Source organism: Drosophila arizonae, chromosome 2, assembly GCF_054131065.1.
Source record: "Drosophila arizonae isolate 15081-1271.41 chromosome 2, UAZ_ARI_1.0, whole genome shotgun sequence".
Classification (NCBI taxonomy): Eukaryota; Metazoa; Arthropoda; class Insecta; order Diptera; family Drosophilidae; genus Drosophila; species Drosophila arizonae.
In genome coordinates this window covers 17,391,355-17,418,209 of record NC_142922.1, presented here as the reverse complement: position 1 = coordinate 17,418,209, position 26,855 = coordinate 17,391,355, and the positions used below count along the sequence as shown (strand labels likewise).

General features: G+C 43.6%; 6 pseudogenes across 2 annotated transcripts; all 6 read right to left on the bottom strand.

Moving 5' to 3' along the window:
- Positions 1 to 316: 316 nt before the first annotated feature.
- LOC149270462 (major heat shock 70 kDa protein Bc pseudogene) lies at positions 317 to 2,393 on the bottom strand (annotated as a pseudogene).
- Positions 2,394 to 2,501: 108 nt separating this feature from the next.
- Positions 2,502 to 8,049, bottom strand: LOC149270461 (major heat shock 70 kDa protein Bc pseudogene; annotated as a pseudogene). Of its 2 annotated transcripts, none has more exons than XR_016270562.1 (2): positions 3,268 to 8,049; positions 2,502 to 2,722 (listed from the first exon to the last, which is right to left on the bottom strand). The product of XR_016270562.1 is annotated as a major heat shock 70 kDa protein Bc pseudogene, transcript variant X1 (transcript). The 2 variants fall into 2 exon arrangements; XR_016270563.1 differs by having other exon boundaries at positions 3,369 to 8,049.
- Positions 8,050 to 10,099: 2,050 nt separating this feature from the next.
- On the bottom strand, positions 10,100 to 12,210 carry LOC149270460 (major heat shock 70 kDa protein Bc pseudogene; annotated as a pseudogene).
- A 108-nt stretch (positions 12,211 to 12,318) lies between these two features.
- Positions 12,319 to 16,592, bottom strand: LOC149270459 (major heat shock 70 kDa protein Bc pseudogene; annotated as a pseudogene).
- On the bottom strand, positions 16,492 to 20,969 carry LOC149270458 (major heat shock 70 kDa protein Bc pseudogene; annotated as a pseudogene).
- LOC149270457 (major heat shock 70 kDa protein Bc pseudogene) lies at positions 20,869 to 25,673 on the bottom strand (annotated as a pseudogene).
- Positions 25,674 to 26,855: the final 1,182 nt, after the last annotated feature.

The following is a 26,855-nucleotide window of genomic DNA, read 5'->3' as shown; positions in this document are numbered from 1 at the left end:
AAACGAGTTCAGACCGAATGAAAAAAAAAAAAACAAAACAAAAAATTAAACTAAATATATAGTAAACCATAATAAATATTTAGCTGAAAAACACCGCTTAAAAACTGTGCTTTTCATGTGAGGTATATATAGTCTAAACCATAAAATTAAATAAAAATTACCCTAAACTCTGTAGAGCCAATAACATATTTCACGATCATGAACACGAATGAACTTACGACATATCGCATTTTCAAATAGTTCAAGCTAAAAGCAGTTCACCCCTTTCCAGGAAATTAAGACAGATTTTTTTCATTTCAAAATAAATAAATTCGTTTATTCTAAAATTTGTTTCTAACTTAGAAATAGTTTAACAATTAACTTAAATTATCCGACGGGTCTAGAACTAAATGTATCGGTGAAGATTCTTAATCAGTCTGCTAAACTAAAAACTAATATCAAGTATAGGAGAGCTATGGCTGGGAATGACTTTAGTCGACCTCCTCCACGGTGGGTCCTTTGTAACCGGCACCACCAAAGCCGCCCGCCTGCTGGCCACAGTTGGCGTTGCTCTGTGGCTGACCTTGTTGGTGCATCTTGGTCATAATTGGGGAACAGTGCTGCGTAAGTTCCTTCAGTTTGTACTCGTACTCGTCCTTGTCGGCTGTGGTGTTGGCGTCCAGCCACTTGACCGTCTCGTCGCACTTCTCGAGTACAGAAGACTTCTCGCTCTCACTGAGCTTGTCGGGAGTGGCCTGCTCCACGGCCTGCTTGACGCCGAACACGTAACTCTCGAGGCTATTGCGAGCCGAGATGCGTTGGCGCTGCTTCTCATCCTCGTCGGCGTAGCGCTCGGCCTCGTTTACCATGCGATCGATCTCTGCCTGCGAGAGGCGGCCCTTGTCGTTCTTGATGGTAATGTTCTTGGCTTTGCCGGTGCTCATCTCTTTGGCTGATACGTTCAGGATACCATTGGCGTCCATGTCGAAGGTGACCTCGATCTGGGGCACGCCGCGCGGTGCTGGCGGAATGCCCGACAAATCGAAGGTGCCCAGAGCATTGTTGTCTCGCGTAAGGGCACGCTCGCCCTCGAACACCTGAATGGAGACACCTGGCTGGTTGTCCGAGTACGTGGAAAAGGTCTTCGTCTGCTTGCACGGGATGCGCGTGTTGCGCTCAATCAGCTTGGTCATGACGCCGCCTGCCGTCTCGATGCCCAGCGAAAGGGGAGCCACGTCCACTAGCAGCACGTCCTGGATCTTGCCGCTCTGGTCGCCACTGAGTATAGCTGCTTGGACGGCTGCACCGTAGGCCACCGCCTCGTCGGGGTTGATGGAAAGGTTCAGGCTCTTGCCGCAGAAGAACTGTTGCAGCAAGTTCTGCACCTTTGGAATGCGCGTCGAGCCGCCGACGAGCACAATGTCGTGGATCTGCTGTTTGTCCATTTTGGCATCGTTCAGTGCCTTCTCCACTGGCGCCAGTGTGTTGCGGAACAGATCGGCGCACAGCTCCTCGAATCTCGCTCGGCTCACCTTTGTGTAGAAGTCGTGGCCCTCAAACAACGCATCCACCTCAATTGTCGCCTCCGTGCTGGACGAGAGCGTGCGCTTGGCTCGCTCCGCCGCAGTGCGCAGGCGACGCAGAGCACGAGGATTAGAGCGCAAATCCTTCTTGTACTTTCGCTTGAACTCCTCCGCCAGATGGGTGACCAGTCTGTTGTCGAAGTCCTCGCCGCCCAAATGTGTGTCACCGGCCGTAGCTCGCACCTCGAACAGCGAACCCTCGTCGATGGTTAAAATGGATACATCAAAGGTGCCGCCACCCAGATCGAAGATGAGCACATTGCGCTCTCCTTTCAGATTCTTGTCGAGGACATAGGCCAGTGCCGCCGCCGTCGGCTCGTTGATTATCCTCAGCACGTTGAGGCCGGCTATGTGGCCTGCGTCTTTGGTGGCTTGGCGCTGCGAGTCGTTGAAGTAGGCGGGTACTGTGATGACTGCGTCTGTGACGGTCTGGCCCAGATACGCCTCGGCTGTCTCCTTCATCTTCGATAGCACCATTGAGCTGATCTCCTCGGGTGCAAAGCGCTTCTGCTCTCCCTTAAACTCGACGCCAATCTTGGGCTTGCCACCTTCGCTGACTACCTTAAAGGGCCAGTGCTTGATGTCCTCTGCTATTTTTGGATCGTCGTACTTGCGACCAATCAGACGCTTCGCATCGAATACTGTGTTCTTGGGGTTCATCGCCACCTGGTTCTTGGCCGCGTCACCGATCAGACGCTCCGAATCTGTGAAAGCCACATAGCTGGGCGTCGTTCTGTTGCCTTGGTCATTTGCAATGATCTCCACCTTGCCATGCTGATAGACACCCACGCAGGAATACGTGGTGCCCAAATCAATTCCAATAGCTGGCATTCTGTTTGTTTTGTGTTCTGTGTTCTCCTTCTCTTCTCTTCTGTTCAACTTCTAGTTGTTGTGGAAATGGATTTCCTCTTTCTGTTTCTTTTACTTTTATAACTCTACTTTTCTTTTAACTTAACTTTTCAGATTAATTCGACTTCACTTGGTTTCAAATTATTCAGTTGTATTTTAGCTTGTTCAGCTAGTCGCTTGTTTGTATTTCGCTTTTGTCTTTCGACGTTTTCAGTTCACTTGCTTGACAGTGTTGCCGAAACTTTTTCAGCAAAAGTAGCAAAACCGAAGGCTGAAAGTAGCTAAAAGTAGCCAACTTTCTTCTAAAATAGCTGAAAAAGTAGCAAAAAAGAAAACAGTGCTGTTTTTTTCACAAAAAGTCAACTTTTTAATTTAATTTAGATAATATCTCATCTATTACTACCAACTCGTCATTTTCACCATTGTCGGTTTTATAATTTGCCTTTTTAAGGTCGTTGTGTGGAACGCTATACTCATAGCATAAATAACAAAATAAATTTTTCGATCATTCTCGATAAAAAAGTTATCGGATGAGTTAAAAAATGATAAACTTGTACTGCGTATGGTACACACGAGTGTGCATGCCAAATTTCAGCTCTCTAGCCCTTATAACTTCTGAGATCAACGCTCTCATACGGACGGACGGATGGACGAGCGGACAGACGGACAGGGCTATATCGACTCAGCTCGTCGTGCTGATCAAGAATATATATACTTTATGGGGTCTGCCACGCCTCCTTCTGCCTGTTACATACTTTTTCACAAAACCATTATACCCTGATTTCCCATTGAAAATGGGTTCAGGGTATAAAAACTGATAAGAAATGAATTTTCCATAACATTTTAGAAAGCTTACCTATTCTTCAGTTGTAGTATTAATTCTACACAAAACTTAATACATTTAAATCATTTACATTTAAAAAGTATCAAAGCAAATTTTGCTATAAGTTCGCTTACATTTTAGCTAAATGTAATATTTGAAAATAGCCAGATTTGTAGCTAATAGCTGTTTGAAAATTTGTGTAGCAATCGGCCTTAAAAAGTAGCCAGATCTAGCTACAAAATAGCTGATTCGGCAACACTGTTGCTTGAATTGAATTGAGCCAAAGAGCGAACTTCAGCCGTATTTATACTCTGGCGCTCTCTGTTCGAAATTTCTCGACGCGCTCTCTCGAATCGACTCGAATGTCATTTCCCCTCGTTGTGTTTGCGAGTGAGTGCGAATGCGAGCGCGATAGCACTAACGCATTAACAAAGAGGGGTGGTTGGAATTTTCTCGAAGGCCTTGTTTGTTCTTGTAATTCGGCAAGGGACGGGCTGAGAGTAACGGCTGTTTGTGTATAGCTTGACCAACCGCAACAATTGGTTATCATTTCAATTTCTAGAAAATTCATTGGTGCTTCTAAGTATTTTCATACTTGAATAAGCGAATGCTGACTTGACAGACTTGTTTTCGGCATCACGTTTCAAAATCGAAGCATAATCGGGGAAACACGTGTGCACTCTTAATGCTAGATGAGGTTCACTGACCATTAAACATTAATATGTACATATGTATGTATGTACAAACAAATACATACATATGTATGTACATACATACATGTACAAATGCATTTGTGAAGTTGTGCACCATGCACTGAGATTGAATTGATAGAGCTATTACAGTACTCTTTATATATGTACCTTGGGCATGTCATACAGAATGGCCTTTTGAACACAACCGAAATTTAAATTAAATATAAATAAATACAAGTTTTTGACGAATACAATAGAATTTATAAACTGTAAATTTAGGATACCATGTCTCTTTTGCAACAAATATGAAAAAAAAAAAAATAATAATAATTTATTTCTGCTATATTTTTAGAGCTTGATACATGTGTATTTTATGAAATTATGATTGGTGATATAATCCACCCACCTAAAATTCAACCCCTCCTCCTATATTTGCAAATGACGTATTTCAAATGGACCTGAGCTTTTGCAAATGTTGATATCTTAGGCTTGTTGAAAATATATAAAAATATTAATATGTCGATATTTTTTGTATACAAAATATATTTATATCGGAATCTTTTTGACAATATTTTTGACATATTTAAGTGATAAGTGAACGTACAAAAATTGAATATAGTGAAAACTAATTATTCTGACTAAAAATGGAACAGCCAAATGTGTGTGTCTTAAAGTAATAAAATCAAGTGGCTAACACATTAGATATGGCATCACATATAAAAAAAGCACTATGGTAGTTTTGAGTGGTCCTTATAATTTCAATAAAAATCCTTATTCTTATTATTCTTCTTTTTTAGGACGGATTACAAATTTATTGTGGAAATAGGTTTTTTAAAAATCGAAAAATATTGATATATCGATATTTTAAGTTGCGTATCAAATATCATATTGTTATTTTTTCAAAACTTAAAATATCATCGATGCGATACTTTTAAAAATTCGACAAATATTGATTAATCGCTATTTTTAAGTTGCGTATCAAATATCATACTGTTATTTATTCAAAACTTAAAATATCACCAAATGCGATATTTTAAAAAATTCGACAACCCTAATAAGAATAGTCCAATGACAAGAACAGGCCTAGGACAACTGAAGAAATACTGCAGCTGCTGCCCTTTATATAGGACGACTTTCGCGAAACACTAGTGGCGCTCAAATGTTGAGCCCGGCGCCAGGTAGAGATCGTAGCAATCAAGCTTTAAGTGACCAACGACAACTTAGATTATACTCTGTAGTTCTTTTTCGTGCCTTACTTTTGTTAAGCAGACAGAAAGACAGACTATGGGAAAGCCAGAGTAACAGAAATCGAAACACATCAATACGCAACTCAAAAATATATGTACATCTGTATATTCTTGATAAGGCTAAATGTTGATATGCTAAATACCTTATGTACATTAATATTTATAATTAGTAGATGGAATAGATAGCTGTTTATTCTGTTCTAAAGTTAAATTAAATTAAATTCCTCGATGAGTGGCGTAGCAGAAACCTTAACAACGAAATTCAAAATTTTTATACGATATTGGGTCAATTAGTCCTAAATCAAATTATTGACCTCATTGTAGCCCAAGCGCGGTCGATGCTAACTGTATAGTTAGCAGAATCTCTGCAAGTGTATTCACATGTGTTCAATAAAGAATCATAGAGAGATTGGCGTATCAGCTCTCTTGCAGAGTTCAAATTCACGGCATCTTGCACTTTGCATTATTTCCAGCTGAAAGCTGTTTACCCACCCTCCAATTAAAAGATAATTAGATTTTTTTTTTTTTCAAAATAAATTAATTCGTTTATTCTATAATTTGTTTCTAACTTAGAAATAGTTTAACAATTAACTTAAATTATCCGTCGAGTCTAGAACTAAATGTATCTGTGAAGATTCTTAATCAGTCTGCTAAACTAAAAACTAATATCAAGTATAGGAGAGCTATGGCTGGGAATGACTTTAGTCGACCTCCTCCACGGTGGGTCCTTTGTAACCGGCACCACCAAAGCCGCCCGCCTGCTGGCCACAGTTGGCGTTGTTGCTCTGTGGCTGACCTTGTTGGTGCATCTTGGTCATAATTGGGGAACAGTGCTGCGTAAGTTCCTTCAGTTTGTACTCGTACTCGTCCTTGTCGGCTGTGGTGTTGGCGTCCAGCCACTTGACCGTCTCGTCGCACTTCTCGAGTACAGAAGACTTCTCGCTCTCACTGAGCTTGTCGGGAGTGGCCTGCTCCACGGCCTGCTTGACGCCGAACACGTAACTCTCGAGGCTATTGCGAGCCGAGATGCGTTGGCGCTGCTTCTCATCCTCGTCGGCGTAGCGCTCGGCCTCGTTTACCATGCGATCGATCTCTGCCTGCGAGAGGCGGCCCTTGTCGTTCTTGATGGTAATGTTCTTGGCTTTGCCGGTGCTCATCTCTTTGGCTGATACGTTCAGGATACCATTGGCGTCCATGTCGAAGGTGACCTCGATCTGGGGCACGCCGCGCGGTGCTGGCGGAATGCCCGACAAATCGAAGGTGCCCAGAGCATTGTTGTCTCGCGTAAGGGCACGCTCGCCCTCGAACACCTGAATGGAGACACCTGGCTGGTTGTCCGAGTACGTGGAAAAGGTCTTCGTCTGCTTGCACGGGATGCGCGTGTTGCGCTCAATCAGCTTGGTCATGACGCCGCCTGCCGTCTCGATGCCCAGCGAAAGGGGAGCCACGTCCACTAGCAGCACGTCCTGGATCTTGCCGCTCTGGTCGCCACTGAGTATAGCTGCTTGGACGGCTGCACCGTAGGCCACCGCCTCGTCGGGGTTGATGGAAAGGTTCAGGCTCTTGCCGCAGAAGAACTGTTGCAGCAAGTTCTGCACCTTTGGAATGCGCGTCGAGCCGCCGACGAGCACAATGTCGTGGATCTGCTGTTTGTCCATTTTGGCATCGTTCAGTGCCTTCTCCACTGGCGCCAGTGTGTTGCGGAACAGATCGGCGCACAGCTCCTCGAATCTCGCTCGGCTCACCTTTGTGTAGAAGTCGTGGCCCTCAAACAACGCATCCACCTCAATTGTCGCCTCCGTGCTGGACGAGAGCGTGCGCTTGGCTCGCTCCGCCGCAGTGCGCAGGCGACGCAGAGCACGAGGATTAGAGCGCAAATCCTTCTTGTACTTTCGCTTGAACTCCTCCGCCAGATGGGTGACCAGTCTGTTGTCGAAGTCCTCGCCGCCCAAATGTGTGTCACCGGCCGTAGCTCGCACCTCGAACAGCGAACCCTCGTCGATGGTTAAAATGGATACATCAAAGGTGCCGCCACCCAGATCGAAGATGAGCACATTGCGCTCTCCTTTCAGATTCTTGTCGAGGCCATAGGCCAGTGCCGCCGCCGTCGGCTCGTTGATTATCCTCAGCACGTTGAGGCCGGCTATGTGGCCTGCGTCTTTGGTGGCTTGGCGCTGCGAGTCGTTGAAGTAGGCGGGTACTGTGATGACTGCGTCTGTGACGGTCTGGCCCAGATACGCCTCGGCTGTCTCCTTCATCTTCGATAGCACCATTGAGCTGATCTCCTCGGGTGCAAAGCGCTTCTGCTCTCCCTTAAACTCGACGCCAATCTTGGGCTTGCCACCTTCGCTGACTACCTTAAAGGGCCAGTGCTTGATGTCCTCTGCTATTTTTGGATCGTCGTACTTGCGACCAATCAGACGCTTCGCATCGAATACTGTGTTCTTGGGGTTCATCGCCACCTGATTCTTGGCCGCGTCACCAATCAGACGCTCCGAATCTGTGAAAGCCACATAGCTGGGCGTCGTTCTGTTGCCTTGGTCATTTGCAATGATCTCCACCTTGCCATGCTGATAGACACCCACGCAGGAATACGTGGTGCCCAAATCAATTCCAATAGCTGGCATTCTGTTTGTTTTGTGTTTTGTGTTCTCCTTCTCTTCTCTTCTGTTCAACTTCTAGTTGTTGTGGAAATGGATTTCCTCTTTCTGTTTCTTTTACTTTTATAACTCTACTTTTCTTTTAACTTAACTTTTCAGATTAATTCGACTTCACTTGGTTTCAAATTATTCAGTTGTATTTTAGCTTGTTCAGCTAGTCGCTTGTTTGTATTTCGCTTTTGTCTTTCGACGTTTTCAGTTCACTTGCTTGAATTGAATTGAGCCAAAGAGCGAACTTCAGCCGTATTTATACTCTGGCGCTCTCTGTTCGAAATTTCTCGACGCGCTCTCTCGAATCGACTCGAATGTCATTTCCCCTCGTTGTGTTTCCGAGTGAGTGCGAATGCGAGCGCGATAGCACTAACGCATTAACAAAGAGGGGTGGTTGGAATTTTCTCGAAGGCCTTGTTTGTTCTTGTAATTCGGCAAGGGACGGGCTGAGAGTAACGGCTGTTTGTGTATAGCTTGACCTACCGCAACAATTGGTTATCATTTCAATTTCTAGAAAATTCATTGGTGTTTCTAAGTATTTTCATACTTGAATAAGCGAATGCTGACTTGACAGACTTGTTTTCGGCATCACGTTTCAAAATCGAAGCATAATCGGGGAAACACGTGTGCACTGAGATTGAATTGATAGAGCTATTACAGTACTCTTTATATATGTACCTTGGGCATGTCATACAGAATGGCCTTTTGAACACAACCGAAATTTAAATTAAATATAAATAAATAAAAGTTTTTGACGAATACAATAGAATTTATAAACTGTAAATTTAGGATACCATGTCTCTTTTGCAACAAATATGAAAAAAAAAAAATAATAATAATAATTTATTTCTGCTATATTTTTAGAGCTTGATACATGTGTATTTTATGAAATTATGATTGGTGATATAATCCACCCACCTAAAATTCAACCCCTCCTCCTATATTTGCAAATGACGTATTTCAAATGGACCTGAGCTTTTGCAAATGTTGATATCTTAGGCTTGTTGAAAATATATAAAAATATTAATATGTCGATATTTTTTGTATACAAAATATATTTATATCGGAATATTTTTGGCGATATTTTTACATATTTAAGTTATAAGTGACCGTACATAAATTGAATATAGTGAAAACTAATTATTCTGACTTTAAAAATGGAACAGCCAAATGTGTGTGTCTTAAAGTAATAAAATCAAGTGGCTAACACATTAGATATGGCATCACATATAAAAAAAGCACTATGGTAGTTTTGAGTGGTCCTTATAATTTCAATAAAAATCCTTATTCTTATTATTCTTCTTTTTTAGGACGGATTACAAATTTATTGTGGAAATAGGTTTTTTAAAAATCGAAAAATATTGATATATCGATATTTTAAGTTGCGTATCAAATATCATATTGTTATTTTTTCAAAACTTAAAATATCATCGATGCGATACTTTTAAAAATTCGACAAATATTGATTAATCGCTATTTTTAAGTTGCGTATCAAATATCATACTGTTATTTATTCAAAACTTAAAATATCACCAAATGCGATATTTTAAAAAATTCGACAACCCTAATAAGAATAGTCCAATGACAAGAACAGGCCTAGGACAACTGAAGAAATACTGCAGCTGCTGCCCTTTATATAGGACGACTTTCGCGAAACACTAGTGGCGCTCAAATGTTGAACCCGGCGCCAGGTAGAGATCGTAGCAGTCAAGCTTTAAGTGACCAACGACAACTTAGATTATACTCTGTAGTTCTTTTTCGTGCCTTACTTTTGTTAAGCAGACAGAAAGACAGACTATGGGAAAGCCAGAGTAACAGAAATCGAAACACATCAATACGCAACTCAAAAATATATGTACATCTGTATATTCTTGATAAGGCTAAATGTTGATATGCTAAATACCTTATGTACATTAATATTTATAATTAGTAGATGGAATAGATAGCTGTTTATTCTGTTCTAAAGTTAAATTAAATTAAATTCCTCGATGAGTGGCGTAGCAGAAACCTTAACAACGAAATTCAAAATTTTTATACGATATTGGGTCAATTAGTCCTAAATCAAATTATTGACCTCATTGTAGCCCAAGCGCGGTCGATGCTAACTGTATAGTTAGCAGAATCTCTGCAAGTGTATTCACATGTGTTCAATAAAGAATCATAGAGAGATTGGCGTATCAGCTCTCTTGCAGAGTTCAAATTCACGGCATCTTGCACTTTGCATTATTTCCAGCTGAAAGCTGTTTACCCACCCTCCAATTAAAAGATAATTAGATTTTTTTTTTTTCAAAATAAATTAATTCGTTTATTCTATAATTTGTTTCTAACTTAGAAATAGTTTAACAATTAACTTAAATTATCCGTCGGGTCTAGAACTAAATGTATCTGTGAAGATTCTTAATCAGTCTGCTAAACTAAAAACTAATATCAAGTATAGGAGAGCTATGGCTGGGAATGACTTTAGTCGACCTCCTCCACGGTGGGTCCTTTGTAACCGGCACCACCAAAGCCGCCCGCCTGCTGGCCACAGTTGGCGTTGTTGCTCTGTGGCTGACCTTGTTGGTGCATCTTGGTCATAATTGGGGAACAGTGCTGCGTAAGTTCCTTCAGTTTGTACTCGTACTCGTCCTTGTCGGCTGTGGTGTTGGCGTCCAGCCACTTGACCGTCTCGTCGCACTTCTCGAGTACAGAAGACTTCTCGCTCTCACTGAGCTTGTCGGGAGTGGCCTGCTCCACGGCCTGCTTGACGCCGAACACGTAACTCTCGAGGCTATTGCGAGCCGAGATGCGTTGGCGCTGCTTCTCATCCTCGTCGGCGTAGCGCTCGGCCTCGTTTACCATGCGATCGATCTCTGCCTGCGAGAGGCGGCCCTTGTCGTTCTTGATGGTAATGTTCTTGGCTTTGCCGGTGCTCATCTCTTTGGCTGATACGTTCAGGATACCATTGGCGTCCATGTCGAAGGTGACCTCGATCTGGGGCACGCCGCGCGGTGCTGGCGGAATGCCCGACAAATCGAAGGTGCCCAGAGCATTGTTGTCTCGCGTAAGGGCACGCTCGCCCTCGAACACCTGAATGGAGACACCTGGCTGGTTGTCCGAGTACGTGGAAAAGGTCTTCGTCTGCTTGCACGGGATGCGCGTGTTGCGCTCAATCAGCTTGGTCATGACGCCGCCTGCCGTCTCGATGCCCAGCGAAAGGGGAGCCACGTCCACTAGCAGCACGTCCTGGATCTTGCCGCTCTGGTCGCCACTGAGTATAGCTGCTTGGACGGCTGCACCGTAGGCCACCGCCTCGTCGGGGTTGATGGAAAGGTTCAGGCTCTTGCCGCAGAAGAACTGTTGCAGCAAGTTCTGCACCTTTGGAATGCGCGTCGAGCCGCCGACGAGCACAATGTCGTGGATCTGCTGTTTGTCCATTTTGGCATCGTTCAGTGCCTTCTCCACTGGCGCCAGTGTGTTGCGGAACAGATCGGCGCACAGCTCCTCGAATCTCGCTCGGCTCACCTTTGTGTAGAAGTCGTGGCCCTCAAACAACGCATCCACCTCAATTGTCGCCTCCGTGCTGGACGAGAGCGTGCGCTTGGCTCGCTCCGCCGCAGTGCGCAGGCGACGCAGAGCACGAGGATTAGAGCGCAAATCCTTCTTGTACTTTCGCTTGAACTCCTCCGCCAGATGGGTGACCAGTCTGTTGTCGAAGTCCTCGCCGCCCAAATGTGTGTCACCGGCCGTAGCTCGCACCTCGAACAGCGAACCCTCGTCGATGGTTAAAATGGATACATCAAAGGTGCCGCCACCCAGATCGAAGATGAGCACATTGCGCTCTCCTTTCAGATTCTTGTCGAGGCCATAGGCCAGTGCCGCCGCCGTCGGCTCGTTGATTATCCTCAGCACGTTGAGGCCGGCTATGTGGCCTGCGTCTTTGGTGGCTTGGCGCTGCGAGTCGTTGAAGTAGGCGGGTACTGTGATGACTGCGTCTGTGACGGTCTGGCCCAGATACGCCTCGGCTGTCTCCTTCATCTTCGATAGCACCATTGAGCTGATCTCCTCGGGTGCAAAGCGCTTCTGCTCTCCCTTAAACTCGACGCCAATCTTGGGCTTGCCACCTTCGCTGACTACCTTAAAGGGCCAGTGCTTGATGTCCTCTGCTATTTTTGGATCGTCGTACTTGCGACCAATCAGACGCTTCGCATCGAATACTGTGTTCTTGGGGTTCATCGCCACCTGGTTCTTGGCCGCGTCACCAATCAGACGCTCCGAATCTGTGAAAGCCACATAGCTGGGCGTCGTTCTGTTGCCTTGGTCATTTGCAATGATCTCCACCTTGCCATGCTGGTAGACACCCACGCAGGAATACGTGGTGCCCAAATCAATTCCAATAGCTGGCATTCTGTTTGTTTTGTGTTCTGTGTTCTCCTTCTCTTCTCTTCTGTTCAACTTCTAGTTGTTGTGGAAATGGGTTTCCTCTTTCTCTTTCTTTTACTTTTATAACTCTACTTTTCTTTTAACTTTCTTTAACTTTTCAGATTAATTCGACTTTACTTGGTTTCAAATTATTCAGTTGTATTTTAGCTTGTTCAGCTAGTCGCTTGTTTGTATTTCGCTTTTGTCTTTCGACGTTTTCAGTTCACTTGCTTGAATTGAATTGAGCCAAAGAGCGAACTTCAGCCGTATTTATACTCTGGCGCTCTCTGTTCGAAATTTCTCGACGCGCTCTCTCGAATCGACTCGAATGTCATTTCCCCTCGTTGTGTTTGCGAGTGAGTGCGAATGCGAGCGCGATAGCACTAACGCATTAACAAAGAGGGGTGGTTGGAATTTTCTCGAAGGCCTTGTTTGTTCTTGTAATTCGGCAAGGGAGGGGCTGAGAGTAACGGCTGTTTGTGTATAGCTTGACCTACCGCAACAATTGGTTATCATTTCAATTTCTAGAAAATTCATTGGTGCTTCTAAGTATTTTCATACTTGAATAAGCGAATGCTGACTTGACAGACTTGTTTTCGGCATCACGTTTCAAAATCGAAGCATAATCGGGGAAACACGTGTGCACTCTTAATGCTAGATGAGGTTCACTGACCATTAAACATTAATATGTACATATGTACAAACAAATACATACATATGTATGTACATACATACATGTACAAATGCATTTGTGAAGTTGTGCACCATGCACTGAGATTGAATTGATAGAGCTATTACAGTACTCTTTATATACCTTGGGCATGTCGTACAGAATGGCCCTCTGAACACAACCGAAATTTAAATTAAATATAAATAAATACAAGTTTTTGACGAATACAATAGAATTTATAAACTATAAATTTAGGATACCATGTCTCTTTTGCAACAAATTTGAAAAAAAAAAAAAAAAAAATAATAATAATAATAATAATTTATTTCTGCTATATTTTTAGAGCTTGATACATGTGCATTTTATGAAATTACGATTGATTATATAATCCACCCACCTAAAATTCAACCCCTCCTCCTATATTTGCAAATGACGTATTTCAAATGGACCTGAGCTTTTGCAAATGTTGATATCTTGGGCTTGTTGAAAATATATAAAAATATTAATATGTCGATATTTTTTGTATACAAAATATATTTATATCGGAATATTTTTGGCGATATTTTTGACATATTTAAGTGATAAGTGAACGTACAAAAATTGAATATAGTGAAAACTAATTATTCTGACTAAAAATGGAACAGCCAAATGTGTGTGTCTTAACGTAATAAAATCAAGTGTCTAACACATTAGATATGGCATCGTATATAAAAAAAGCACTATGGTAGTTTTGAGTACCGAATATCGGAGTTAAGTGGTCCTTATCATTTAAATAAAAATCCTTATTCTTATTGTTCTTCTTTTTTAGGACGGATTTATTTTATTTAAAATCGAAAAATATTGATATATCGATATTTTTAAGTTGCGTATCAAATATCATATTGTTATTTTTTCAAAATGCGATATTTTAAAAAATTCGACAGCCCTAATCAGAACAGTCCAATGACAACAACAGGCCTGGGACAACTGAAGAAACACTGCAGCTGCTGCCCTTTATATAGGACGACTTTCGCGAAACACTAGTGGCGCTCAAATGTTGAGCCCGGCGCCAGGTAGAGATCGTAGCAATCAAGCTTTAAGTGACCAACGACAACTTAGATTATACTCTGTAGTTCTTTTTCGTGCCTTACTTTCGTTAGGCAGACAGAAAGACAGACTATGGGAAAGCCAGAGTAACAGAAATCGAAACACATCAATACGCAACTCAAAAATATATGTACATATGTATATTCTTGATAAGGCTAAGTGTTGATATGCTAAATACCTTATGTACATTAATATTTATAATTAGTAGATGGAATAGATAGCTGTTTATTCTGTTCTTAAGTTAAATTAAATTAAATTCCTCGATGATATTGGGTCAATTAGTCCTAAATCAAATTATTGACCTCATTGCAGCCCAAGCGCGGTCGATGCTAACTGTATAGTTAGCAGAATCTCTGCAAGTGTATTCACATGTGTTCAATAAAGAATCAGAGAGATTGGCGTATCAGCTCTCTTGCAGAGTTCAAATTCACGGCATCTCGCACTTTGCATTATTTCCAGCTGAAAGCTGTTTACCCACCCTCCAATTAAAAGATAATTAGATTTTTTTTTTTCAAAATAAATTAATTCGTTTATTCTATAATTTGTTTCTAACTTAGAAATAGTTTAACAATTAACTTAAATTATCCGACGGGTCTAGAACTAAATGTATCGGTGAAGATTCTTAATCAGTCTGCTAAACTAAAAACTAATATCAAGTATAGGAGAGCTATGGCTGGGAATGACTTTAGTCGACCTCCTCCACGGTGGGTCCTTTGTAACCGGCACCACCAAAGCCGCCCGCCTGCTGGCCACAGTTGGCGTTGTTGCTCTGTGGCTGACCTTGTTGGTGCATCTTGGTCATAATTGGGGAACAGTGCTGCGTAAGTTCCTTCAGTTTGTACTCGTACTCGTCCTTGTCGGCTGTGGTGTTGGCGTCCAGCCACTTGACCGTCTCGTCGCACTTCTCGAGTACAGAAGACTTCTCGCTCTCACTGAGCTTGTCGGGAGTGGCCTGCTCCACGGCCTGCTTGACGCCGAACACGTAACTCTCGAGGCTATTGCGAGCCGAGATGCGTTGGCGCTGCTTCTCATCCTCGTCGGCGTAGCGCTCGGCCTCGTTTACCATGCGATCGATCTCTGCCTGCGAGAGGCGGCCCTTGTCGTTCTTGATGGTAATGTTCTTGGCTTTGCCGGTGCTCATCTCTTTGGCTGATACGTTCAGGATACCATTGGCGTCCATGTCGAAGGTGACCTCGATCTGGGGCACGCCGCGCGGTGCTGGCGGAATGCCCGACAAATCGAAGGTGCCCAGAGCATTGTTGTCTCGCGTAAGGGCACGCTCGCCCTCGAACACCTGAATGGAGACACCTGGCTGGTTGTCCGAGTACGTGGAAAAGGTCTTCGTCTGCTTGCACGGGATGCGCGTGTTGCGTTCAATCAGCTTGGTCATGACGCCGCCTGCCGTCTCGATGCCCAGCGAAAGGGGAGCCACGTCCACTAGCAGCACGTCCTGGATCTTGCCGCTCTGGTCGCCACTGAGTATAGCTGCTTGGACGGCTGCACCGTAGGCCACCGCCTCGTCGGGGTTGATGGAAAGGTTCAGGCTCTTGCCGCAGAAGAACTGTTGCAGCAAGTTCTGCACCTTTGGAATGCGCGTCGAGCCGCCGACGAGCACAATGTCGTGGATCTGCTGTTTGTCCATTTTGGCATCGTTCAGTGCCTTCTCCACTGGCGCCAGTGTGTTGCGGAACAGATCGGCGCACAGCTCCTCGAATCTCGCTCGGCTCACCTTTGTGTAGAAGTCGTGGCCCTCAAACAACGCATCCACCTCAATTGTCGCCTCCGTGCTGGACGAGAGCGTGCGCTTGGCTCGCTCCGCCGCAGTGCGCAGGCGACGCAGAGCACGAGGATTAGAGCGCAAATCCTTCTTGTACTTTCGCTTGAACTCCTCCGCCAGATGGGTGACCAGTCTGTTGTCGAAGTCCTCGCCGCCCAAATGTGTGTCACCGGCCGTAGCTCGCACCTCGAACAGCGAACCCTCGTCGATGGTTAAAATGGATACATCAAAGGTGCCGCCACCCAGATCGAAGATGAGCACATTGCGCTCTCCTTTCAGATTCTTGTCGAGGCCATAGGCCAGTGCCGCCGCCGTCGGCTCGTTGATTATCCTCAGCACGTTGAGGCCGGCTATGTGGCCTGCGTCTTTGGTGGCTTGGCGCTGCGAGTCGTTGAAGTAGGCGGGTACTGTGATGACTGCGTCTGTGACGGTCTGGCCCAGATACGCCTCGGCTGTCTCCTTCATCTTCGATAGCACCATTGAGCTGATCTCCTCGGGTGCAAAGCGCTTCTGCTCTCCCTTAAACTCGACGCCAATCTTGGGCTTGCCACCTTCGCTGACTACCTTAAAGGGCCAGTGCTTGATGTCCTCTGCTATTTTTGGATCGTCGTACTTGCGACCAATCAGACGCTTCGCATCGAATACTGTGTTCTTGGGGTTCATCGCCACCTGGTTCTTGGCCGCGTCACCAATCAGACGCTCCGAATCTGTGAAAGCCACATAGCTGGGCGTCGTTCTGTTGCCTTGGTCATTTGCAATGATCTCCACCTTGCCATGCTGATAGACACCCACGCAGGAATACGTGGTGCCCAAATCAATTCCAATAGCTGGCATTCTGTTTGTTTTGTGTTCTGTGTTCTCCTTCTCTTCTCTTCTGTTCAACTTCTAGTTGTTGTGGAAATGGATTTCCTCTTTCTGTTTCTTTTACTTTTAGAACTCTACTTTTCTTTAAACTTTCTTTAACTTTTCAGATTAATTCGACTTTACTTGGTTTCAAATTATTCAGTTGTATTTTAGCTTGTTCAGCTAGTCGCTTGTTTGTATTTCGCTTTTGTCTTTCGACGTTTTCAGTTCACTTGCTTGAATTGAATTGAGCCAAAGAGCGAACTTCAGCCGTATTTATACTCTGGCGCTCTCTGTTCGAAATTTCTCGACGCGCTCTCTCGAATCGACTCGAATGTCATTTCCCCTCGTTGTGGTTGCGAGTGAGTGCGAATGCGAGCGCGATAGCACTAACGCATTAACAAAGAGGGGTGGTTGGAATTTTCTCGAAGGCCTTGTTTGTTCTTGTAATTCGGCAAGGGAGGGGCTGAGAGTAACGGCTGTTTGTGTATAGCTTGACCTACCGCAACAATTGGTTATCATTTCAATTTCTAGAAAATTCATTGGTGCTTCTAAGTATTTTCATACTTGAATAAGCGAATGCTGACTTGACAGACTTGTTTTCGGCATCACGTTTCAAAATCGAAGCATAATCGGGGAAACACGTGTGCACTCTTAATGCTAGATGAGGTTCACTGACCATTAAACATTAATATGTACATATGTACAAACAAATACATACATATGTATGTACATACATACATGTACAAATGCATTTGTGAAGTTGTGCACCATGCACTGAGATTGAATTGATAGAGCTATTACAGTACTCTTTATATACCTTGGGCATGTCGTACAGAATGGCCCTCTGAACACAACCGAAATTTAAATTAAATATAAATAAATACAAGTTTTTGACGAATACAATAGAATTTATAAACTATAAATTTAGGATACCATGTCTCTTTTGCAACAAATTTGAAAAAAAAAAAAAATAATAATAATAATAATAATTTATTTCTGCTATATTTTTAGAGCTTGATACATGTGCATTTTATGAAATTACGATTGATTATATAATCCACCCACCTAAAATTCAACCCCTCCTCCTATATTTGCAAATGACGTATTTCAAATGGACCTGAGCTTTTGCAAATGTTGATATCTTGGGCTTGTTGAAAATATATAAAAATATTAATATGTCGATATTTTTTGTATACAAAATATATTTATATCGGAATATTTTTGGCGATATTTTTGACATATTTAAGTGATAAGTGAACGTACAAAAATTGAATATAGTGAAAACTAATTATTCTGACTAAAAATGGAACAGCCAAATGTGTGTGTCTTAACGTAATAAAATCAAGTGTCTAACACATTAGATATGGCATCGTATATAAAAAAAGCACTATGGTAGTTTTGAGTACCGAATATCGGAGTTAAGTGGTCCTTATCATTTAAATAAAAATCCTTATTCTTATTGTTCTTCTTTTTTAGGACGGATTTATTTTATTTAAAATCGAAAAATATTGATATATCGATTTTTTTAAGTTGCGTATCAAATATCATATTGTTATTTTTTCAAAATGCGATATTTTAAAAAATTCGACAGCCCTAATCAGAACAGTCCAATGACAACAACAGGCCTGTGACAACTGAAGAAACACTGCAGCTGCTGCCCTTTATATAGGACGACTTTCGCGAAACACTAGTGGCGCTCAAATGTTGAGCCCGGCGCCAGGTAGAGATCGTAGCAATCAAGCTTTAAGTGACCAACGACAACTTAGATTATACTCTGTAGTTCTTTTTCGTGCCTTACTTTCGTTAGGCAGACAGAAAGACAGACTATGGGAAAGCCAGAGTAACAGAAATCGAAACACATCAATACGCAACTCAAAAATATATGTACATATGTATATTCTTGATAAGGCTAAGTGTTGATATGCTAAATACCTTATGTACATTAATATTTATAATTAGTAGATGGAATAGATAGCTGTTTATTCTGTTCTTAAGTTAAATTAAATTAAATTCCTCGATGATATTGGGTCAATTAGTCCTAAATCAAATTATTGACCTCATTGCAGCCCAAGCGCGGTCGATGCTAACTGTATAGTTAGCAGAATCTCTGCAAGTGTATTCACATGTGTTCAATAAAGAATCAGAGAGATTGGCGTATCAGCTCTCTTGCAGAGTTCAAATTCACGGCATCTCGCACTTTGCATTATTTCCAGCTGAAAGCTGTTTACCCACCCTCCAATTAAAAGATAATTAGATTTTTTTTTTTCAAAATAAATTAATTCGTTTATTCTATAATTTGTTTCTAACTTAGAAATAGTTTAACAATTAACTTAAATTATCCGACGGGTCTAGAACTAAATGTATCGGTGAAGATTCTTAATCAGTCTGCTAAACTAAAAACTAATATCAAGTATAGGAGAGCTATGGCTGGGAATGACTTTAGTCGACCTCCTCCACGGTGGGTCCTTTGTAACCGGCACCACCAAAGCCGCCCGCCTGCTGGCCACAGTTGGCGTTGTTGCTCTGTGGCTGACCTTGTTGGTGCATCTTGGTCATAATTGGGGAACAGTGCTGCGTAAGTTCCTTCAGTTTGTACTCGTACTCGTCCTTGTCGGCTGTGGTGTTGGCGTCCAGCCACTTGACCGTCTCGTCGCACTTCTCGAGTACAGAAGACTTCTCGCTCTCACTGAGCTTGTCGGGAGTGGCCTGCTCCACGGCCTGCTTGACGCCGAACACGTAACTCTCGAGGCTATTGCGAGCCGAGATGCGTTGGCGCTGCTTCTCATCCTCGTCGGCGTAGCGCTCGGCCTCGTTTACCATGCGATCGATCTCTGCCTGCGAGAGGCGGCCCTTGTCGTTCTTGATGGTAATGTTCTTGGCTTTGCCGGTGCTCATCTCTTTGGCTGATACGTTCAGGATACCATTGGCGTCCATGTCGAAGGTGACCTCGATCTGGGGCACGCCGCGCGGTGCTGGCGGAATGCCCGACAAATCGAAGGTGCCCAGAGCATTGTTGTCTCGCGTAAGGGCACGCTCGCCCTCGAACACCTGAATGGAGACACCTGGCTGGTTGTCCGAGTACGTGGAAAAGGTCTTCGTCTGCTTGCACGGGATGCGCGTGTTGCGTTCAATCAGCTTGGTCATGACGCCGCCTGCCGTCTCGATGCCCAGCGAAAGGGGAGCCACGTCCACTAGCAGCACGTCCTGGATCTTGCCGCTCTGGTCGCCACTGAGTATAGCTGCTTGGACGGCTGCACCGTAGGCCACCGCCTCGTCGGGGTTGATGGAAAGGTTCAGGCTCTTGCCGCAGAAGAACTGTTGCAGCAAGTTCTGCACCTTTGGAATGCGCGTCGAGCCGCCGACGAGCACAATGTCGTGGATCTGCTGTTTGTCCATTTTGGCATCGTTCAGTGCCTTCTCCACTGGCGCCAGTGTGTTGCGGAACAGATCGGCGCACAGCTCCTCGAATCTCGCTCGGCTCACCTTTGTGTAGAAGTCGTGGCCCTCAAACAACGCATCCACCTCAATTGTCGCCTCCGTGCTGGACGAGAGCGTGCGCTTGGCTCGCTCCGCCGCAGTGCGCAGGCGACGCAGAGCACGAGGATTAGAGCGCAAATCCTTCTTGTACTTTCGCTTGAACTCCTCCGCCAGATGGGTGACCAGTCTGTTGTCGAAGTCCTCGCCGCCCAAATGTGTGTCACCGGCCGTAGCTCGCACCTCGAACAGCGAACCCTCGTCGATGGTTAAAATGGATACATCAAAGGTGCCGCCACCCAGATCGAAGATGAGCACATTGCGCTCTCCTTTCAGATTCTTGTCGAGGCCATAGGCCAGTGCCGCCGCCGTCGGCTCGTTGATTATCCTCAGCACGTTGAGGCCGGCTATGTGGCCTGCGTCTTTGGTGGCTTGGCGCTGCGAGTCGTTGAAGTAGGCGGGTACTGTGATGACTGCGTCTGTGACGGTCTGGCCCAGATACGCCTCGGCTGTCTCCTTCATCTTCGATAGCACCATTGAGCTGATCTCCTCGGGTGCAAAGCGCTTCTGCTCTCCCTTAAACTCGACGCCAATCTTGGGCTTGCCACCTTCGCTGACTACCTTAAAGGGCCAGTGCTTGATGTCCTCTGCTATTTTTGGATCGTCGTACTTGCGACCAATCAGACGCTTCGCATCGAATACTGTGTTCTTGGGGTTCATCGCCACCTGGTTCTTGGCCGCGTCACCAATCAGACGCTCCGAATCTGTGAAAGCCACATAGCTGGGCGTCGTTCTGTTGCCTTGGTCATTTGCAATGATCTCCACCTTGCCATGCTGATAGACACCCACGCAGGAATACGTGGTGCCCAAATCAATTCCAATAGCTGGCATTCTGTTTGTTTTGTGTTCTGTGTTCTCCTTCTCTTCTCTTCTGTTCAACTTCTAGTTGTTGTGGAAATGGATTTCCTCTTTCTGTTTCTTTTACTTTTAGAACTCTACTTTTCTTTAAACTTTCTTTAACTTTTCAGATTAATTCGACTTTACTTGGTTTCAAATTATTCAGTTGTATTTTAGCTTGTTCAGCTAGTCGCTTGTTTGTATTTCGCTTTTGTCTTTCGACGTTTTCAGTTCACTTGCTTGAATTGAATTGAGCCAAAGAGCGAACTTCAGCCGTATTTATACTCTGGCGCTCTCTGTTCGAAATTTCTCGACGCGCTCTCTCGAATCGACTCGAATGTCATTTCCCCTCGTTGTGGTTGCGAGTGAGTGCGAATGCGAGCGCGATAGCACTAACGCATTAACAAAGAGGGGTGGTTGGAATTTTCTCGAAGGCCTTGTTTGTTCTTGTAATTCGGCAAGGGAGGGGCTGAGAGTAACGGCTGTTTGTGTATAGCTTGACCTACCGCAACAATTGGTTATCATTTCAATTTCTAGAAAATTCATTGGTGCTTCTAAGTATTTTCATACTTGAATAAGCGAATGCTGACTTGACAGACTTGTTTTCGGCATCACGTTTCAAAATCGAAGCATAATCGGGGAAACACGTGTGCACTCTTAATGCTAGATGAGGTTCACTGACCATTAAACATTAATATGTACATATGTACAAACAAATACATACATATGTATGTACATACATACATGTACAAATGCATTTGTGAAGTTGTGCACCATGCACTGAGATTGAATTGATAGAGCTATTACAGTACTCTTTATATACCTTGGGCATGTCGTACAGAATGGCCCTCTGAACACAACCGAAATTTAAATTAAATATAAATAAATACAAGTTTTTGACGAATACAATAGAATTTATAAACTATAAATTTAGGATACCATGTCTCTTTTGCAACAAATTTGAAAAAAAAAAAAAATAATAATAATAATAATAATTTATTTCTGCTATATTTTTAGAGCTTGATACATGTGCATTTTATGAAATTACGATTGATTATATAATCCACCCACCTAAAATTCAACCCCTCCTCCTATATTTGCAAATGACGTATTTCAAATGGACCTGAGCTTTTGCAAATGTTGATATCTTGGGCTTGTTGAAAATATATAAAAATATTAATATGTCGATATTTTTTGTATACAAAATATATTTATATCGGAATATTTTTGGCGATATTTTTGACATATTTAAGTGATAAGTGAACGTACAAAAATTGAATATAGTGAAAACTAATTATTCTGACTAAAAATGGAACAGCCAAATGTGTGTGTCTTAACGTAATAAAATCAAGTGTCTAACACATTAGATATGGCATCGTATATAAAAAAAGCACTATGGTAGTTTTGAGTACCGAATATCGGAGTTAAGTGGTCCTTATCATTTAAATAAAAATCCTTATTCTTATTGTTCTTCTTTTTTAGGACGGATTTATTTTATTTAAAATCGAAAAATATTGATATATCGATATTTTTAAGTTGCGTATCAAATATCATATTGTTATTTTTTCAAAATGCGATATTTTAAAAAATTCGACAGCCCTAATCAGAACAGTCCAATGACAACAACAGGCCTGGGACAACTGAAGAAATACTGCAGCTGCTGCCCTTTATATAGGACGACTTTCGCTAAACACTAGTGGCGCTCAAATGTTGAGCCCGGCGCCAGGTAGAGATCGTAGCAATCAAGCTTTAAGTGACCAACGACAACTTAGATTATACTCTGTAGTTCTTTTTCGTGCCTTACTTTTGTTAGGCAGACAGAAAGACAGACTATGGGAAAGCCAGAGTAACAGAAATCGAAACACATCAATACGCAACTCAAAAATATATGTACATATGTATATTCTTGATAAGGCTAAATGTTGATATGCTAAATACCTTATGTACATTAATATTTATAATTAGTAGATGGAATAGATAGCTGTTTATTCTGTTCTAAAGTTAAATTAAATTAAATTCCTCGATGAGTGGCGTAGCAGAAACCTTAACAACGAAATTCAAAATCTTCATACGATATTGGGTCAATTAGTCCTAAATCAAATTATTGACCTCATTGCAGCCCAAGCGCGGTCGATGCTAACTGTATAGTTAGCAGAATCTCTGCAAGTGTATTCACATGTGTTCAATAAAGAATCAGAGAGATTGGCGTATCAGCTCTCTTGCAGAGTTCAAATTCACGGCACTCGCACTTTGCATTATTTCCAGCTGAAAGCTGTTTACCCACCCTCCAATTAAAAGATAATTAGATTTTTTTTTTTTTTCAAAATAAATAAATTCGTTTATTCTATAATTTGTTTCTAACTTAGAAATAGTTTAACAATTAACTTAAATTATCCGACGGGTCTAGAACTAAATGTATCGGTGAAGATTCTTAATCAGTCTGCTAAACTAAAAACTAATATCAAGTATAGGAGAGCTATGGCTGGGAATGACTTTAGTCGACCTCCTCCACGGTGGGTCCTTTGTAACCGGCACCACCAAAGCCGCCCGCCTGCTGGCCACAGTTGGCGTTGTTGCTCTGTGGCTGACCTTGTTGGTGCATCTTGGTCATAATTGGGGAACAGTGCTGCGTAAGTTCCTTCAGTTTGTACTCGTACTCGTCCTTGTCGGCTGTGGTGTTGGCGTCCAGCCACTTGACCGTCTCGTCGCACTTCTCGAGTACAGAAGACTTCTCGCTCTCACTGAGCTTGTCGGGAGTGGCCTGCTCCACGGCCTGCTTGACGCCGAACACGTAACTCTCGAGGCTATTGCGAGCCGAGATGCGTTGGCGCTGCTTCTCATCCTCGTCGGCGTAGCGCTCGGCCTCGTTTACCATGCGATCGATCTCTGCCTGCGAGAGGCGGCCCTTGTCGTTCTTGATGGTAATGTTCTTGGCTTTGCCGGTGCTCATCTCTTTGGCTGATACGTTCAGGATACCATTGGCGTCCATGTCGAAGGTGACCTCGATCTGGGGCACGCCGCGCGGTGCTGGCGGAATGCCCGACAAATCGAAGGTGCCCAGAGCATTGTTGTCTCGCGTAAGGGCACGCTCGCCCTCGAACACCTGAATGGAGACACCTGGCTGGTTGTCCGAGTACGTGGAAAAGGTCTTCGTCTGCTTGCACGGGATGCGCGTGTTGCGTTCAATCAGCTTGGTCATGACGCCGCCTGCCGTCTCGATGCCCAGCGAAAGGGGAGCCACGTCCACTAGCAGCACGTCCTGGATCTTGCCGCTCTGGTCGCCACTGAGTATAGCTGCTTGGACGGCTGCACCGTAGGCCACCGCCTCGTCGGGGTTGATGGAAAGGTTCAGGCTCTTGCCGCAGAAGAACTGTTGCAGCAAGTTCTGCACCTTTGGAATGCGCGTCGAGCCGCCGACGAGCACAATGTCGTGGATCTGCTGTTTGTCCATTTTGGCATCGTTCAGTGCCTTCTCCACTGGCGCCAGTGTGTTGCGGAACAGATCGGCGCACAGCTCCTCGAATCTCGCTCGGCTCACCTTTGTGTAGAAGTCGTGGCCCTCAAACAACGCATCCACCTCAATTGTCGCCTCCGTGCTGGACGAGAGCGTGCGCTTGGCTCGCTCCGCCGCAGTGCGCAGGCGACGCAGAGCACGAGGATTAGAGCGCAAATCCTTCTTGTACTTTCGCTTGAACTCCTCCGCCAGATGGGTGACCAGTCTGTTGTCGAAGTCCTCGCCGCCCAAATGTGTGTCACCGGCCGTAGCTCGCACCTCGAACAGCGAACCCTCGTCGATGGTTAAAATGGATACATCAAAGGTGCCGCCACCCAGATCGAAGATGAGCACATTGCGCTCTCCTTTCAGATTCTTGTCGAGGCCATAGGCCAGTGCCGCCGCCGTCGGCTCGTTGATTATCCTCAGCACGTTGAGGCCGGCTATGTGGCCTGCGTCTTTGGTGGCTTGGCGCTGCGAGTCGTTGAAGTAGGCGGGTACTGTGATGACTGCGTCTGTGACGGTCTGGCCCAGATACGCCTCGGCTGTCTCCTTCATCTTCGATAGCACCATTGAGCTGATCTCCTCGGGTGCAAAGCGCTTCTGCTCTCCCTTAAACTCGACGCCAATCTTGGGCTTGCCACCTTCGCTGACTACCTTAAAGGGCCAGTGCTTGATGTCCTCTGCTATTTTTGGATCGTCGTACTTGCGACCAATCAGACGCTTCGCATCGAATACTGTGTTCTTGGGGTTCATCGCCACCTGGTTCTTGGCCGCGTCACCAATCAGACGCTCCGAATCTGTGAAAGCCACATAGCTGGGCGTCGTTCTGTTGCCTTGGTCATTTGCAATGATCTCCACCTTGCCATGCTGATAGACACCCACGCAGGAATACGTGGTGCCCAAATCAATTCCAATAGCTGGCATTCTGTTTGTTTTGTGTTCTGTGTTCTCCTTCTCTTCTCTTCTGTTCAACTTCTAGTTGTTGTGGAAATGGATTTCCTCTTTCTGTTTCTTTTACTTTTAGAACTCTACTTTTCTTTAAACTTTCTTTAACTTTTCAGATTAATTCGACTTTACTTGGTTTCAAATTATTATGTTGTATTTTAGCTTGTTCAGCTAGTCGCTTGTTTGTATTTCGCTTTTGTCTTTCGACGTTTTCAGTTCACTTGCTTGAATTGAATTGAGCCAAAGAGCGAACTTCAGCCGTATTTATACTCTGACGCTCTCTGTTCGAAATTTCTCGACGCGCTCTCTCGAATCGACTCGACGGAATCGACTCGCCTGTTTTTTCGAGTGTGAGTGAGTGAGAGCGGCTGTCGCTTACTGTGGGAGTGGTTGGAATATTCTCGAATATTCTCTCATTTTGTTATGCCGCAAGAGACGGACTGAGTGAAAATAAATTTTTGTATAGTTTCACCGTATAATGAATATAAATACATACATACATACATATGCCTCGGCAGTGTAGAACAAGATAAAAATAAATTGATTATTTTTAACAATTTGATATTTATAAACATGATAGTTATTTATATTCTGATTCTTTTAATAGTTTTTAGACTTACATATATCATAGACACAGTCAAGGCCTGTGTACAAATACCGATGTTCCTTATGATCGCTGAATTCTCTTTTACCAATATACATATGTACATATATATTTATTTACGCATGTACATACATAAATTTTCTAGCCAAAACAATTAAAGATTTTTTGTGTGCATCCTATCAATGTGTAGTTGATAATATAAAAGTAATATATACTTACATACAGACATGGATCTCCATAGATTAAAGTATATGTATGTACATAGGTATGTAAATGTTTATTAAAGGAGTGATGGCCTATTGCATCGGGATTGGTCTCTTCTTGGCAATATTTACATTGACGAAGTAGCTAAATCAATACCAACGCGTTTTCGAAAGATAATCAAAGGGGAGTTGTAAACTCACACACTTATGTGTAAATTTTCCGTTTTTAATTGGAAATGAAAAGAAAATAATACATACATATATAATATTCCATATACAAACATACATACATGTGTATGTATGTACATACAGTGACGAACGGTGATTTACTTGCAGAAAGGGTATTTAAAACACATATGCGCCTATGATTACGTATATTATATATGTATATGTATGTACATTTGCGTATGTATGTGGCCCTGATATCCAAAAGTAAACTGCCAAGTAAGCATTCTCGAATTTAATAGCGCAAACGAATTTTCTAGATATTAATATCGCAGCCAACTGTTACGGTAGGTCGAGCGATGCACAGACAACCGTTACTGTCTTGCAGCTCAACAATATGAGAGAATATTCGAGAATATTCCAACCACTCCCACAGTAAGCGACAGCCGCTCTCACTCACTCACACT